We start from the raw sequence: 17,852 nt of genomic DNA, 5'->3' as shown, positions 1-17,852 counted from the left end.
ATACAAAAATGTTTATTACCTTAGTACAAAAATAATCTTCCATTCATAGAATCACAGAATTATAGAATGGTTTGTTTTGGAAGAGACCTTTAAAGATCATCTCATTCATCTCCCCTACCTATTTTATCCTGGAAGAAAAAGTATCACAAGGTCATTCTTTTACTTATTTGCAAAATGATGAATTGTTTGAATATGGTTGATGCATATACCACAGCAGAAACTTGACAACGTGTTACTGTGCCATCTTACATTAATTGCAAGATATGCAAAAATATTTTGGTCTGTGTCATGGGGAGTTGTAACGAAACAGAAAACCCTCAGCCTACTGAAATCCTATTTCACACCATTAGACGCCCATTTTGCAATGGTACATCCTTTAATATCTTCTCTGTCATGATACTTGCACAGAAAAGCTAGAAAAATTATTTGCATGGAAATAAGAATTCCTTCTAAACAAGTGTTACCTGCTAGTCAGTAACAGTATGGAAATGAATCTTATTATTAAACTTTACGCAAGAGGTATTGTTAATTCCAGTCACCAGAAAACAATGTAAGGAGACATGATCTCAAAGCATGAGAGATTTTTCTTGAAAGAAATCTATTTATCACAATGTTGGCTGAGCACATCATACATATATAGGCATACAAACAAGGAAACCAATGATGATATATAATATATCTTAATCACAAACCAGTGAGCCTTATTTCATGGAAGACAAAAGTGCAATTTGATTCCTTCAAAAGAGAAGAAGTCTCAATCAAACCCTATTGTTTGTGGTGACTGGTGACACTACAAAAGATTAGGGAGCTTGATACAAGCTGATTTTTGGACTGATCACACGTTTCAAGGAGACGTGCTCCTTGCCAAGGCAGTGGCAGCGATGGGGACAAGGCAGCTTCTATGGACCCTGCCAGGGCACAATGTCTACAGCATTTCTAATGAAATTAGCGAATTTCACCCAGCACAGGATCTCAATAACCTAACAATCCCAGTGAGTGTGTTGGGCAGGGTGTAATTTTACTGTTTTCTACAGATATGTGTATATGTTCCAGAAAACAGAGGTGTGGTTGAGTCACAAAATCAGACACAAAGGCAGCCTGGGTAAGCCATGCAATAAATCCTTTTTCCTTCTCTTGCACCTTCATTACAGATACACCTCACTGTTAACTGTACAACCTGAGAAAATGACATGTCATAACAGTAATAATAATCACTGCGTTGAGTTTACAATGTTCAGTTGCTTCAGATAACAATGATAGATAATACTGCTAGATTCTCAGTAAAAATAATTTTGTATTAAAAACACTGACATCAGTTTAAAGAGAGGCCGAAGTATATCTCATAACTCATCTGCAGATTCTGAACAATGAGAATCTGAGTCCTGCACTCTGGTTTATTCCAGGAATGCAGCAGTGTAGCAATACTGCTGTCCCCACAAGCGTGTTGGACATACTTTCTTTTTAGCTCCCTGAGGTCAGTGCCATAAGCCCTGTGACTCTGAAGTGGTTTCCACAGTCAGGACAGGTGATCATCATGCTCCCTTTTCCCAGGAAAGCATTCCTTTTGCTGAACACCACCAACTGCTCTCTGCCATTTTATTGAGGCACATAAAGTGCCAATTGGATTTTTTTCTGCCAGAGTTTTAACATTTACTTTGAGTGTCATATGCTGAATGACATATAATATTAATTAAAAACAAGCAATGAAATTATCAATAGGCACTGGAAGTCTGATGTGAAATGAATGCTTTGGCTGAAAACAAGCTAAAATAAATGGTGTTTTATGTTTTTCGTCGTAAGAAGGAAAAATAAGTAAGAGATATAGTGAGGGTAAAATATTGTAAGTTTAAAATGGTCAACAGCAGGAATAATTACATACATATATAATGTATAAAAATTATGTATTACACACAATTATTTATACAATATAGGAAGCAAAAGTAAAATTAATAAATAATACATCAAATTGTATTTAAATATCAAAAGACTATTTGTAAGACAGTTAACAGTGAATGAAACTGAAACAATGCTGGCACATAGTGAATTCACTGTATTATTCAGTAGATTTAAATCTCAAAACTTCATTGGTATCTGAGCAAAAAAGTATACATAAGGAGGCAGTCATTAAAAAAAAATGGAGAGAGAAAAGAGCCATTTTCAGTCTTGCCTGACCCTGAAGAAACCCAATGACACCCAAAGTAATTCAAATTATTACATTTCCTCATGTCTAAAATTCTGATACTGGAAGAATCCAGAAGCCCCTCAATTTGCAGATTTGATGCTCACATCTCATACATATCCACAGAGGGGATGTGCTGCTGCTTGTTCCATCCAGGTGTGTTGAACTGGGGTCTCTGAACTCACCTACACATCAGCATCCCAGTTTTTATCCTACATCCCCAAGGAATGGCAACATTCCCCCTTTGGCACCACTCCTCAAGTGCCAGCTACTGCCAGAGCAGATTCAAGGTCAGCTTTCTAGTAAATTTCTGGTGCTAACCGAAGGGATGTATGCATTCAGGCAATGGCCAGAAAGGAATGCTCTCAAGTTCTTCTGTTAAAAATACCTAGGCTTATTTATTTATAAAAAAAAAAATGGGCTAAAAAAACCCCCCTCATGATGCCAGAAAAACAGCAAACATGAATGAGGCTGGGGTAAGCATAGTACCATTACAAGAACTTTGTATTTATTTCAGGGGTTTTGAATTAAGGTATGGAATTTTTTAAGAAAGGGAATTGTACTGGTGTCTATATCCTGGAATTAAAAAAAAAAAAAAGGAAGCAAATAAATCCTGATAGTGCTCAGAAACCTAGCCCTTGAGATATCCTGCTGAATCAGGATGGCCTAGATTATGAACTGCCTTGGTCAGCAGGGTTTGCAGATGATCTGTTGAGTGTCCTACTGTGTACAGGGAGCACTGGCACTCACTGCCAGCAATTTTTGGACATCCAATTCCATGTAATGTTGCTAAAAGCCTTGTTTTTCCAATCAAAGAGCAACAGGGGAGGCAGAAGGCTTTCACCACCCATCCAGCAGTGTTCCTCCCTTCCTTCAAAGCATGGCAAGATTGCTTTGCTTTCTGTGGCCACTTGTAACTGTAGCACATCTGAGAGGGTACTAAGAGAGACGATTTAACACAAGTGTGACAAGTATTTCTCTGAAACCACAAGTCCAAGACTGTGGCAATCGAAACACCTTCAGCACTGCGCTGGATGGCTGTAAGATGACAAAGATTTTTTGCCAGACTGGAGGTGAATTAGTCTCACACTGAGAATTCAAGGGAAGCTGAACAATTCCATTTTAAATCTGGAAATGGTGAGAGCTGTACTGAGTAAACTTGCCTGAATAAGTAGTAAGAAGGCCTTAACTGACATGAGGTTTTGTGAGGAGCATGAAATTCATTTTTCCTGTGTGGGAGTGGAAGATTTTTTGGCCACTAACTCAGTGATGCTATTAAAAAGAAAACCTCTGATGACTATTGCAACCTTTGAAAGGAACAGAAACTTTTTATCAGAACTGGTTTAGACATAAAAATACATAAAAATAGAAAGGGAGAAATATTCAGTCAAAACCCCTTTTCCTCTAGGCAAGTACATGTATAAACCATAATATCTGATGTTTAAGCTGCTAACAGATTACATAAAATTCACACACCTTGTTATTATTAACATTTGGGATAGTCATTGTTTCTGAAATCTAATCATATTTCATATTGATATTACAGTGCATAGATAAGGAGCTCAGAACACTTTAAAGATATTAATTATGGCTCATCAAGAACACTCCTGGGAAGCAGAGCTAGAATCATTAAAATCACCTGACAGAGAAGGAGATACTATGCTGTTGAGAATATAAGCAACATATTTGATACCCCTACAAAGCCAGAAATTAAATCCAACATCCTCAGTTGTCAATTCATTCTTGTATTTGCTAGGTACCAGCCTTTTGGATACAAAATATATTAAAAGATAAAAAATGTCCTCCAAAAGATCTTTACTGCTTAAACTAGAGTTACAGGTGGACAGGAGGTCCTGCTGAGCAATGCTTGCTGTCAGCACACTGGAGACATATCCTGTGACCCAGCCCCACTCCTCCAGCTGGAAGGAAAGATAAAATAGTCCATAAAATGCCCATTCCTCAGAGCTGACGGCTGCAGCAGGACTTGAGATGCAAGGCACTTACTAAAATACTAAATTGCTGACTAAAATACTTAATTTAGCAACTAATCCATAAGGATAATTCACTTAGTGTTCATATGCTCAGTGTACATTAAGGGAACATGGATCACTTTCCATGTCTAAAGATGCCTTGCAACTGCTACAGAAAAACCCTGAAATTGTTAAACTCTCTGAATGGAAAGGGCTGTAAAGTTACCTAATCAAAACCTAATGGATTAATATAGATACTGTATTTGATACTCAGAATTAAAAATTAAATTCCTCAACACTAGGTTTTGTAAATTTCAGTTTCCTTGTAAAATCTGTATTTATTGTTGCTTATGTTTTCTGTTCAAAATGACACTTTTATTAAACTAAGTTCAAATGCCTGCAACTAGAAGTGATTAAAAGGCTAATAAAACTCTTCGGAAAACTATAAGACAGATTTACACAATTTCAGAATGGTATAAAATCTTTACTTTTGCTTAAATATTGCATTTGAAATGAGAATGTTATTCCAATAAACACAAAGAGTGTTTTTCAGTATTTTAAAGCTAATTTCAACATGCGTTTATCATAATCACATAGATCATATTTATACAATGCTTTTAAAAAATACTTCTGTAAACTTTAAATATACTTGATATTTTATCTCCTGAAAATAGAATTTTTCAAAAGTAGTTTTTTCTCCATTAGGAATTTTTACTAGCACTTCTGAAAACACAAGGACTGCCTGAATCCAGTCAGTTCTAACCAGAACCATCTTTACAAGTGCAAGGATTGTCTGAAGCAATTTGTGACAGAGGTATTAAAGTTTTCCTTGGCTTTTATCTTTCCCTTTGCCATTTTCACTGGAAACTGCTTTTTGGTGTACTGTAACAGCTTTGTGGAAAAGGGATCTCCTGTGCAGATTTTTTCAGCTTGCTGTCTACTACTTCTGTTACTAAACTTAAACTAAGTGCTTATGCATTATAAGGCAGACTTTTCACTGAGATGCCAATGTTTGGGGTTTTTTGTTTTGGTTTTTTTTTAGCATATTCAGAAGACCAGTTAGTAATAGTTAGTTAATAATAGTTAATGACTATTTTTATGCTATTATTTTGTAGTCAAACTGGACCTAAACATCTGGATTTATACTGGATCTAATATTTACATATAACTGGATGCAAACATCTGATGAATCTTGGCTTTTTATTAATCAAAGAAAAACACTTTACAATTTTCTTATGCAAAGTTGTTTCAGCAGGTTGTAGGGTGCCATAGAGGAGGAAGCAGAAAGACTAAAAGGGTATGAATAATACTGAAAATAGAATACACATTTGTGAGCTATACAGTACTCAAAGAGAAGGGCACAACACATAGCATAAAGACATCAGTAGATGCTTTAGGTTTCCCAGAGTTTCTTTCTCTAAATCAGTGTAGTCCCCTCTACTGAATGCATTTGGCAGTACACTAACTCATGTTATCTGGGAAACAGCACACTTCTTCTTAACTCTCTCCTCTTACCTGTTTTCCCTGGTTTTGGTTTATAAAGAGCACAGTAATATTCTGTATAGGATGGTCCAACAGGGCAAAGCTCAAGCAGGCTGAAGAAGACAGCAAATGTTACCCGCTCACTCAGGACAGCTAAAATGATATGAACAAATTATATTTGAGGGCATCATAATAGAATATCCATGAATTAGCTTCTGTCATAATTCTATAGCAAATAACTCAGATATGTTTGATTGGAGTACAAGATACTAAGAAAACAACTTCAATAGTAGCAAACACCTGAGAATGTGCAGAGTGCAAATTACTTTGAAAACAGCAGTGATGATTTCAAACCAATGCTTACTGCTATCTCATTCCTTTGTCAATGTATAACTCAATTCACCGAGTCTCATTATAGAGTCTTTCCCATATGTCTCACTCAGACAATAAATAAACAAAAATATAAATAATTAAAAAAAGGAACTTCACGGTCATAGTTGCCCAGATCTGGCTCTTGAATCTCTTTTCTCTGGAATCCTATATATATATATATATATGATGCTTTCTTAGAGCTTATGAGCTGGAAACCTCTACATCTTTCTACAATTTGCTAGGTTAAAAAAAATCTGGGATGCAATTTATCTCTATCTGCTTCTATGTGAACTTTTATCAGCTCTAATTGCCTCTCTGCTTTGATGTACTCATAAAGTCTTTCAACGCTTCCATTCCCTTCCCTCCCACTTGGGAAAATATCCCAATCCTCAGAATCTGACCTTTGGCTTATTTCATGAAGACGAAAGCAGAGAATTTATTCAGGCTCAGAGCAATACTAACGTCATTAACTTACTTCCCACTTTCTGTATATCCCTCAGTGGCTTCACAGAATACTTGATTGGCTTTTTGCTTGTGTGTTTAAATGACATAAGACCATATTTTTGCTACAGAAATATCTATTTACTTTGATTATTTTACTACATTTGTAGATTTACCACTTGATGACATATTTTAAAATATACAGTTTTAAATGATCTTTTTGATTATCTGGCACTCTGCTTTCCTGACCAGCATTGGCCATTTCCAACCCCCTTTTACTCCTCCTTCCTCTCCAGTCCTCCCCTCTCTTCAGCAGCCAAATGGCAAACTTGTGTCCCTCTGATGTTTTTTATGGATTGGACTATTTATTTTTGGAATAAATTACTTTATTCCAAAACTCCAGGGAGTTGCTACACCATAGGATGGCAGGGGAAGGGTCCTGAGACATCAGCCATTATTCTGACTGAATAAGGAGTCAATTTCATCAGTATTTCCCTGACTGACATTTGACAAACCAATGTCCTAAAAATTCCAGTGATGGGAATTTCAGAACTCCTCTGCAAAGCACTTGCTGTTACTCCACTATCCTAATGAATTGTTTTCTTAATAGCCAACCTCACCACTGTTTGCTGAAATTGAGGTATTCTTTCTCATACCCTCTCCAGCAGGGGTGGGGAAGATCTTATTACACTTGAATTTTTCAAAATTAATGTTTAAAACTTATAGATTGTGTTTCATCGATAGTTAGTAAGTCACCCTTCAGTTTTCTCCATACCAAGTCTCCCTGTTTTTCGGTATCAATTGTATTTTCAATATTTCTGACCATTCTTTTTGCTCTGGAATTTTTTGTAGAGATTACACCTCTGATGTATCTTTCTTGAAGAAAAAATAACCCAAGTGAATTTTGGTAGATTTAAGAGGCTACTTCATGGATTTTTCATACTGTATATTTTTACAGTTAGAATTTACTCCCTTACACATCTCAGTATCATGTGCTTTTTAAATTAAATCATTATAATATCCAGAGCTCATTCCTCCTAATTTATGTGCTCTTGATTTCAAGCCTTTCCTCCAATCTGCCAGGTTCATTTTTCATTCTTTTTTTTCTTTCCAAAGTATATGCAGCCCCTTTGCCTCTAATCCTATTTGCAATTAATAAGATTTTCTATTCTCTCCTTTCATTCATTAAGGAAAATACTCCACACTATAGCTTTGCAGTTAATGAGGGCATACTGGTGATTCTACATCAGATACTGTCTTCCTCATGTGCATGGATCTTTCCTGATCCCAGTGGCTTTGTCCAAATTTCTATTTCCATAGTTTGTTTACAAGACTGTTGGGGGGGGACAACATCAAAGTCTTAATAAAGTCAAGAGGCAGTTCTTTCCATATATGTCTTTCCAGCCCTGTCTATCATCAAGAACTTTCTGTCCCTCAGAGCAGATGAATGTATTTGTAGGCAAAATTTCCTCTTTCCATGACCCCCTTCATAGCTCCTTCTCAGTCATGTTATTTATGTAATAAAGGATTATATGAAAATATTCCTGTATTTAGTCACAATGTTCTCTGTTACATCCTTAAATGTATATCTCTTATTTTGATCTAAAACATGAGGTTCCTTCTTTCATTCTACCATGGGTTTCTCTCTCTAGTCTTGTTTGATCCTAGAAGGAATAACTATGTCCCCTCCTCAATTTTAGCACATCTTTCTTTATGTCCATATTTCTTATACCCATCCTGGTGTTTCTATTTTGAATAAAAGGATTTCAAAGCTGATATTCAGATGCCTATATCACTTTCAGAATTCAAGAATATCTTCTCAATAGGCTTCCCAACCCAGCTGCCCTGTGCACGTTATGTCACAGGGCAGTAGAACATATTTCCAACATGAAAACAACATGGAAATAAATAATAATAATTTCCAACATGGAAATTCTCAGTATGGCTTGAGAATGTAAAAAGTAATCTAATCCACGGAAAAAGAAATATTTGAGACAATATATTCTAGAGACAAGGCTTAGCCATCTGACACAATAGTTTTCAGACTCTGCTCACATATTTAGAGTATCTAGTAAACACAGAAGATTGCATTTCCCACAGGTGTTTTTTCTACATTAGCTTTTAATGACTCTGTAATGATTGTATGAAATTACTGTCCTGCAGGTGGTTTAAAGGCAATTTCTTTATATCATTTTAATGGTTCAGAACAGATGTGCTTGCTAATCTTCTTGCCAGCTAGGTGCTGCTGTGATGTCTATACACTGCAGTACTTTTGACCATGGTCTACTCTCCATTTCCAATTAACTCTGTGGGAACTTTTTTACTTAAATATGAACAGTATCAGGCTCTTTGCTGTTGAAGATGCTCTAGAGAAGCATGAATATCTTTTTACTGACAAAATTCCAAAGAGGGATGAATAAGTGTCCATTCTGTCCATGGAATCTCTAGGAGATTTACTTAATTTGGCAAGATAATAGCTTCTAACTTTAAGTGAGGGACAGTGTTGCTATTCCAAGGCAGATATAACATATGGTTACTCTTTAATAGTTTGGAGCCATAGAAGGAAAACCAAGAGTGGCAGAAATGTGGTATAATCAGAGCAGTTACATGTCAGGGATTTACATGGTTTACATGTTACTCGGTTCAAACAGAAAAAGGCATTTTCAACGAATTTCAATGCTATCTGTGTTTTCCCACATGTTGGGGTTCAACAACTCCCTAATAATGCCTAAGGGCAGCTGTGACAATCCCCAGACCACTACAACTTGGGAAGAGGTACGGAGATTCATTTATTGCAGTGAGAAAAATAGTGAGCTGAACACCACATAGGATTTTCTGATATAGAAAACAGGAAAATCAGTTTTAAAGACTAGACTTCCAAAATTTATTGGTTAGAATTTTAATTATTTGGTATAAATGTTAAAGGTCTTTTTTTCTAGAAAAGCAGAGTTCTGAGATTGGAGCTTTTGTGGATATAAAAGCTGCTATAGTGCTGCTATAGTGATGTGTGTGTCAGAGACAGCAGATCAGAGGCTGAAGCCTGTTCTTTACAGCAGCAGTTCAGTCCAGCCCAGGTCTCCCTCAGAGCCCAGTTTTGGGGAAGAACAGTTCTGGAGGTGGTGGCTCTCCTTCTATATTCTGCTACTGTCAAAACTGTGGGGTTCAAATGTTTGACCTTCATAAAAACAAACAAAAAAGCGACAATGATTTATACAGGATTTATATAATATTTAAAGTTGGAAGTTCAAAGAAAATTTTTAAATATTTTCAGAATTTTGATTAATTCATTAAGTTCATTAATTTGAATTAATGGTAATTTTTGTGCTAGGCTCCTAGATAAATGATATATCATTAATTCAGGTCTAAATGCTACAGTGTTTCAGATTACAATGTTGATTCAGGTACTGAAGCCAATACTGGAAATACATCAACCATATTCCAGTACTTTTTAATTAACAGTCATTTCCAAACAATTAAATAAATGACAAACACTCTCTAATTTCTGTGATTCCATTCAAAAGGAAGTGAGTGGACAGCTATGGTCAAGTCTTCGTCACTTCCTAATACCATAATAACACTGTTTTTAACTCAAACCAGCCACAGATATTCCAGAAGACAAATTAGATTTGAAAGACTGAAAAATTCATTTGAATGTGGCATTAAAATCAAGTGTCTGCTCTGTGGACAGATTACATTGAGTTACTGCTACTCTTACTACTGCTACTGAGAAGATGCTCAGTCCACGATAGCACATAGAATAAAACAGTGGTCTCCAAAGTGTGGTGAGGTGCATAAAAACCAGGAGGTGTGCTATGTAGTCCTTTAGGTTGCAAGAAGAAAATATTTTTTGTGTCATCGTTAATAAGAAAGATAGAATATTTTTTAAGTTAAAAATAGCTTTTATTTTGTCTTTCATCCTTTTTAAAATTTCTATTCTTTAATACAATTTAGAGTGTGAATTGTATATAGAACACTGTGCATGCACATAATTTATAAATAAATAAACATAGGTACATGGTGAAAGTGTACTCAGAAGTTTTTACCTTGACCAAAAATGTTTGGAAATCACTGTACTATAGGGACTACTATGAATTCCAGCCATAGGAATATAAAGAATATTCAGTGCAACATTCCTTCTACAAAAGAGTTACAGTGAATCCATGCCAGACTTGCCCCATGCAGCAGGACATTTCCTTTCATTTTATTTTGAACATTTATTCAACTTCAAACCCACCACTTAGACATAAAAAGCCTGGCCCAGCCCTTCACTTTCAATGTGGGAGACTTCAAAACTGGAAATACAGTTTGCCAGTAAATATTAAGTCTTGAAGAGCTGTTTCAGCCTAATACAATGACATGGGAGTCCTCTTCCTTCCCTCAGCTGCTGTGGGCCCTCCTGGGAACAGCCTTGCTCAGAGTGAGGGGTTGAGCTCTCTAGAAGACATTTGTCTGAACATGGGCTATCAGAAGCATAATTTAATTGTAACTTCCCCTCATTGTACTGTGTGGTTTATAATAAAACACAGTGTAGTAAGAGGGAATAAGATAAGAGAAAATCTTTATCTAACATAAGTAGGCATAAACCAATGCAGGGCAAAGAGTTAAGAAATGTTGATAAAAGGAAAAAAAAGCTTCAATTTGTTACTCAGTACTTGGATGAGGTTTCAACTCTGTTTTCCAAGCGCAAAAATCATAGATTATCTGAAGATTTGCGTTCCCTTGTCTGCAAGACTCAGATTTCTCTCTCCATTGCCCAGCCTGCACTGCCCATCCATTTGCAACTTCCTTCACTGCTGTATTAAGTACAAGAACTACAGCTGTAGGTTCTGACCTTGATGGCTACACCAAGATATGCAGGAAAAGAATTGTTAAGATTAGGAGCCTTGTTTGATCTCAGGCTTCGATGATTTAAAGATGACAGCTAATCTCACTCCTGTCAGATGAAGACTTTGAGGGTTTCTGAAAGGACACAGACACCCAGATTTGTCATTCACATGAGCTTAGGTTGTATTATGCAGCTTTTTTGACCACCATCTATTTGCTAAGTCCTTTAGAGATCCCACTAAAACTACAGAAATGCAATGTCCTCTTTAAATCATTGACATCAGAAAACTGAAGACCAGTATTAAACTTTGACATCTACCTGACTGTTGCTAGTGTTTTGTTTTCTTTCAAGTGAAAGGAAAATGTATTTGTTGGAAAATTATCATTTTAGATATTTCTTTTGGTAAAGGGCCTTCAAAAGTGAATAACTTTTCAACAAACGTAATGAACTCTTTAGGTTTCTGGTTTGTTTGATTCTAATTGAGAGATTGTGCAACTACCATATGATGCAAGACAATATCCTTCTTCAATTAGCCTGAAAAAAAATATATTGCTCACAAACTAAACAACTCTTCAGGAGCAGGAAAAGAATCCCAAAAGCAATAGTTCTAGATGCAGGATTGTGAAGTTCAGGGACAATACTATTGTGGTGACCTAATAGCAAAGGAAAGGTGTTTAATGGGATGTACGAGTGGGAGGGGATTAATTGTAAATTCAGCATTTGCCTTTAAAGAAGTTGGATTTGAAGACTGGGTTTCTTCAGGGTTTCATACAAAAGGCTTCCTATCACAGATTTATATTCATAGTAGACTAATTAGTTTTATTTAAATTCTCAGCTTGGAAATGTCACTGAAAAATAGATTAATCCAACACCGCCATGTAGTGCTAAAAATCTGATCAAGAAGAAAGACATGAGGAATTATTAATCATAGAATCACTTAGGTTGAAAAAGACCACTAAGGTCATCGAGTCCAACCATTAACCCAACACTGTCAAGTCTGAACTATGTCCCTAGTCCCTAAACCATGTCCCTAAACACAATATCTACACATTTTTTTAAAAACCCTCAGGGATACAGACTCAAAAACTTCACTGGGAAGCCTGTTCCAAGAGTTTACAACTCTTTCAGTGAAGAAATATTTCCCTAATATCCAATGCAAACCTCCCTGTATGCAACTTGAGGCCACTTCATCTTCTGATATCACTTTTTACTTGGGAGTAGAGAGTGATAAGGTCACCCTTGAGTCTCTTTTTCTCCAGGAGAAATGAGAGAAATGAAAAGAAGCAGGAAAAAGAAGGGAACAAATAGAATTGTGAGAATGCAGACATAGGAACAGGAAAAGAGGAGAATGGAAACATAAAAAATGATGGGGGGAGTGTGAACATTAACTAAAAATTAGAAGAAAAAAAATCACATTTAATATCAGGGAGAAAGAGAAAAGACCAAAGGAAATTGTCTATGCCACGAAAGGATACAGTCTGATAAAAAGTAGAAGGCATCAAATAATAAGAGCAGCCATATGAGGTGGAAAAAACATATACTTAACCAAATATTTGTATGAGAATGTCAGTAGAGGTACTCTGGTTTAAAAAAGGTGAATGTGGCTGCCAGATAGACTAGGCACTGGTGGTCTGCACAGCCTGGTACAATGCGAATGTCCCTGAAGTGTGCCTTGCTGAAAGGAGGAGCTGCCTGGCATGGTCCTGGTGAGCTGAACCTCCTGAGACATCTGCTCAGTCCCCAGGGCTTGCAGCAACCAGCTGGCACAAGTCATTGGGAATAGCAATTTTTTTAAAATTTCAGAGTTAAGACTATGACTCTCCTTAGCTAGCAGTGAAACTTGTGACTGCACCATCTCCAGGTTTGGTTATCACAGTTTCTGATGAGGCACACCTTAGCCATCTCCTGCTGCTGCAGAGCACTGCTGCCCACAACAGAACTACATTTCCAGATTGACAGGTTTTTGGGGTTTTTTTATTATTAAATAGGCTTCACTTGGTCTTTTGACTCTCCTGATAGTAAAAATCACCCAAGGAGATGGAAAACAACAGTGCTTTATGTTGCAAACACAGCTTAAAACGCAAGGGTTTCTGAGGATAAAACTGACATTTTATGCAACAAATATGTCCTTTCTAATTTCTTTTCATGCTCTCTGTGCAGCCTACATGTATCTCGTGTCATGACTAGAGAACAGAATGAGTCTCATTTTGAGTTGGAGCAGCTGAGCTCACTGTACCCCACCTGAGGTTGTCAATTGACTTCTTGCATGAGGCTGAAAAAGGTGAAGCACAGCGGGTTTTTTGGGGTCCTAAATGGGAAAAGACACCCTGAAATGTTTGCATTAGACTTACCATGCTATTTCACTGACATATAATGGACAAACAGAAATAGAGCTGGTGCTACAACTCCTGCAGCTCTATCCAGATGAGAATGTCACATTTAATGTGACAAATTACATAACAGTCATGTCTCTTTTCAGCAGAGAATTAAACTGACCCATTGTATTCTGTCATTTCCTTGGGAGCTATTCTAGAACTTAACCTCAATCTCAGTGCTCAATTGCTGGTACATTTTATATAGTCTGCACTTCTTACTTCTGTTTTAGTATCATATCAAAAATATTTTATACTATTTAATGTCTACACTCTGCTTTATGATAATACCACTTCAAACATTCTGGGAAAACCTGATTTTACGATTATAAAGGATTGAAGGGTAAACAAAAGTTTGCTCCAGGAAATTTTTTTGGGGACCAATTTTAATCCCAAAAATACTTTTATTTCTACCTTATGACTCACCTCATGAAACAAAAGGTAAAGCAGTTAGAAAATGTGACATATGTTCCAAAGATATTGATGAAAATAGATGCAATATTAGTAAAAAGTCAACCGAAAACAGCAAGGTCTTTAAAATCCCAACCACACTTGACTGAACAGTTACAAGTATCCTTTTAGTCACCCTAAAGCTTCTTATTTCAAAGCTACAAAATAGATGTATTGACAGTTGCACAGGAATGAACTTTAAAGATACATAAAGGCAGCAGAGGTCAACCAAACTCTGAATAAATGTCAAGATGCCAGAGGCTCATGAGGAAGTGCAAGAAATTCAGACGCTGCTGCTTTCCCTGAGACCAGGGAAAAGAATTAACAGTACTTCTCATGCAGTGCCCTGGAGTCAAAGCAAAGGGATTCCAAGCATTTTCTTGTCCCAGGAAAGGAAGAAAAGAGGTCAGCGCTACCCAGCTTCTCCACTAGTGCCCCAAGGGCAGCCCCTGCCAAATCTTAGCTAGAAAGGAAAAGTCTACACAACTTTTTTGCCTTTGACTACAGTCTTTTTCCAACAAAAGAGCAAAGGACTGTTTTCACCCTTGTTTCCTCATTTGTCTTTGCAATTATTTGTACATTTATACAAATTTAATAAGTGCATGTAAACAAAAACACACGTGAATCTGGAGCAGTGCTTTTGCCTTTCAAGCTTTCTGAGAGATGAGAACCAAGCTGAATGTTTCATGCTGTACTTCTGCTGACATCTCTTACTGAGATTTTCAGAAACAGAGCTCAGAACTGTGCCAATTGTTTCTCTATTGCCAAAAAACTTAACTTTCCCCACAGAGTTTAATAACAGATAGGCTTCAGGGAATAAATCTGGATAATGTTTTTGCATCAGTTCAGAAGGGTCTATGAGGGAGACGAGTTGTAATAGTAAAGCACCGTTTTCCCTGCCCATCACATTTCCTGACATCCACAGACACGCTCAGTGCCTGGCACCTTGGGCTGCATGGGACACCATTTGACTAGACAGCTACACTCCTGAATGACATTCACTTGTGGAAGGGATCTGCCAAGTAAGCATGGCAGATTGTTTCCACAGCCTGTTGCACATAATGTTTTATTTTCACTCATTCTGAAGTTGCCCATATGTTCATCAGATAAAGCTACAAAGCCAGATGGTACAAATAAAATACATTAACAAGAGTGTCTGCCCTTGTGAGAAGATATCATATCCTCCCATTAGCAGTTGCTAACTGTAAGTAGACACACGAAGCTGCAGAAAAAGAGGAGGTATCATTTTCAGTGCTACACCTGAGGCAATGAGTTTCTACACAGCCTCTTGGCATGTGAGACAGTCTCACTGAGAGTGCTGAATGGCAGCATTAAGGTGTGTCTGTCATGAAATTGTGATGTTTGATTGCAAGAGTGAATAAGTCTTATCATAAGAGCATATCTTCACTGCAACTGCAGGCATGACTAACAAGAAGACAACAGCCATGTTAACTGTACAGGTAACCACGGTGAAAAAGCAGTGACATCACTTTCAGGATGGGTTTGGAGAACTTACATTTGCATACTTCTTGCTATCTTGCACTGCCTTACACTGCTGTATTTCACACATACACTAACTAGACTGTAAATGGCTGATATGCCTTCCTATGCTGCACTCACACATCCCATTTGCACAATGCTCATATCTTAATGTAGCCATTAATTGTCCTTGTTTGTATGTCTTTCCTGCAGTTTTGGCTGTTCACTCCAACACTTGCTTACTTGTGATAAAGTATTAGCTCAGCACTTTTTGTCTAATATGATTTAAAAACTGTAACTATTCCATTGCTTTAGGCATCATTGCTTACAAAGCTCAGCTTAGCACAGACTAGTTTGATAGGGCAAGAAGGAGGACCTAGGAAACTACCAGCCAGTCAGCCTCCCCTCCATCACTGAAAAGGTGATGGCACTGGTCATTCTGGAGGTCATCACCAAACATGTAGAAGAAAAGGTCATCAGGAATGATCAGCATAGATGCTTGACCAGTCTGATAGCCTTCTATGATGGTACGGCAGGATGGGTCAACAAGGAGAGGCAGTGGATGTTCTCTACCTCAACTTCAGCAAGGCTTTTGACACTGTCTCCCATAATATCCTTGTAGGTAAGCTCAGGAATTATGGGTTAGATGAAAGGACAATGAGGTAGATCAAGAGCTGGCTGAATTGCAGAGCTCAGAGAGTCGTGATCAGAGGAATGGAATCCAGATGGAGGCCTGTAGTCAGTGGTGTTCCCCAGGGAGCAAGGTTGAGTGCAGTGTCATTCAATTTGTTTATCAAAGAGCTGGATGAAAGGATAGAATGGATCTTCAGCAGGTTTGCTGATGATACAAAGCTGGGGGAGTAGCCAATACACCTGAAGGCTGTGCTGCCATTCAATGCAACCTTGATAAGCTGCAGAGTTGGACAGGGAGAAACTTAATGAAGTTCAACAAGGGGAAATGCAGAGTCCTGTGCCCAGGGAGGAATAACCTCAAGTACCAGCACAGGTTGGGAACTGACCTACTGGAGAACAGTACTGAGAAAAAGGACCAGGGAGCCTTGGTGGATGACAAATTGACTGTGAGTGGCAGTGGTATCCTGGGGTACATTGGGAAGAGTGTGGCCAGCAGGTCGAAGAAGATAATCCTCCCCCTTCACTTGGCCCCAGTGAGGCCATGCCTGGAGTGCTGTGTCTATTTTCAGACTCCTCAGTACAAGAAAGACAATGACCCACTGGTGAGGATCCAGTGGCGTGCTACAAAAAAGATTTGGGGTCTGAAACATCCCTCTTATGAGGAGAGTCAGCAAAAGCTGAGCCTGTTTTGTCTTGATTAAAAAATGGGAGTGCCAAGACAAATGCAGCAGACACTTTTCAGTGGTGCCTAGAGACAGGATGAGGCAAAATGGCCATAAATTAAATCACAAGAAGTTTCACCTCATCGTGAAGAAGAACTTTTTTACATTGAGGGTGGCAGAGAACTGGAACAGGCTGCCCAGGAAGGTTGTGGATTCTCCCTCTCTGGAGACAATCAAAACCCACCTAGATTCCTGTGTCACCTGCTCTAGGTGACCCTGCCTCTCCAGAGTTCCCTTCCAACTTTAAGAAGTCTGTAATTCTGCGATATGTGAGGTTTCAAATCCTAAGAATGGGTGCTAATATTAATAATCTCTATTACAAATTATTTGTTCTTTTTCTTTACCCTCTATGTTACTCATCAGACTTGTGATAAAGTCACCTGTGAGGACAATTTTAAATTATATATTGCAAAATCTTGGGCTTAAAGACAGATTTATGTGTTACAGGTATATAAATATGTAGTTAAAAAAAGGAAGTCCTCTGCTAACCGCTCGACCTTGTAATGTGCAGCCTGCAAGAAGTTAGGTTATATCACAGGGATTTCTCGTTGGCAAAATGCTGTCATACAACAATAGCTTCTACATTTTATTTCACTGTGTGTTCCCAGCTGTGCTAATGAAATCCTTCAGCCTGTGTTTCTGTGTTAAACTCAATTTCTATTAAGTCCTTGCAGTTCATCTTACAGTCCTACAGCACTCTAGAATTTTGTGGAAGTTTTCATTTAGATACGAACATGCCAAAATTTGCCAGGCAGTGCATTTTTAAGAAGGAACAGTCTTTTTTATTTCTCAAATAAGAGCAAGTTAAGTTAGGTGTCCATTATTTGATTTCAGATGTCTTGCAATTACCAACATCTGGACAAGAGAAGATAAGTATTTCTTCAGGTGTTGTTAGTGCAAGCACAGTGGATGATGCATGGCTATGTA

Source organism: Lichenostomus cassidix, chromosome 3, assembly GCF_008360975.1.
Source record: "Lichenostomus cassidix isolate B80296 chromosome 3, HeHo_3.0, whole genome shotgun sequence".
Taxonomy (NCBI): Eukaryota; Metazoa; Chordata; class Aves; order Passeriformes; family Meliphagidae; genus Lichenostomus; species Lichenostomus cassidix.
This window is presented reverse-complemented; position numbering follows the sequence as displayed.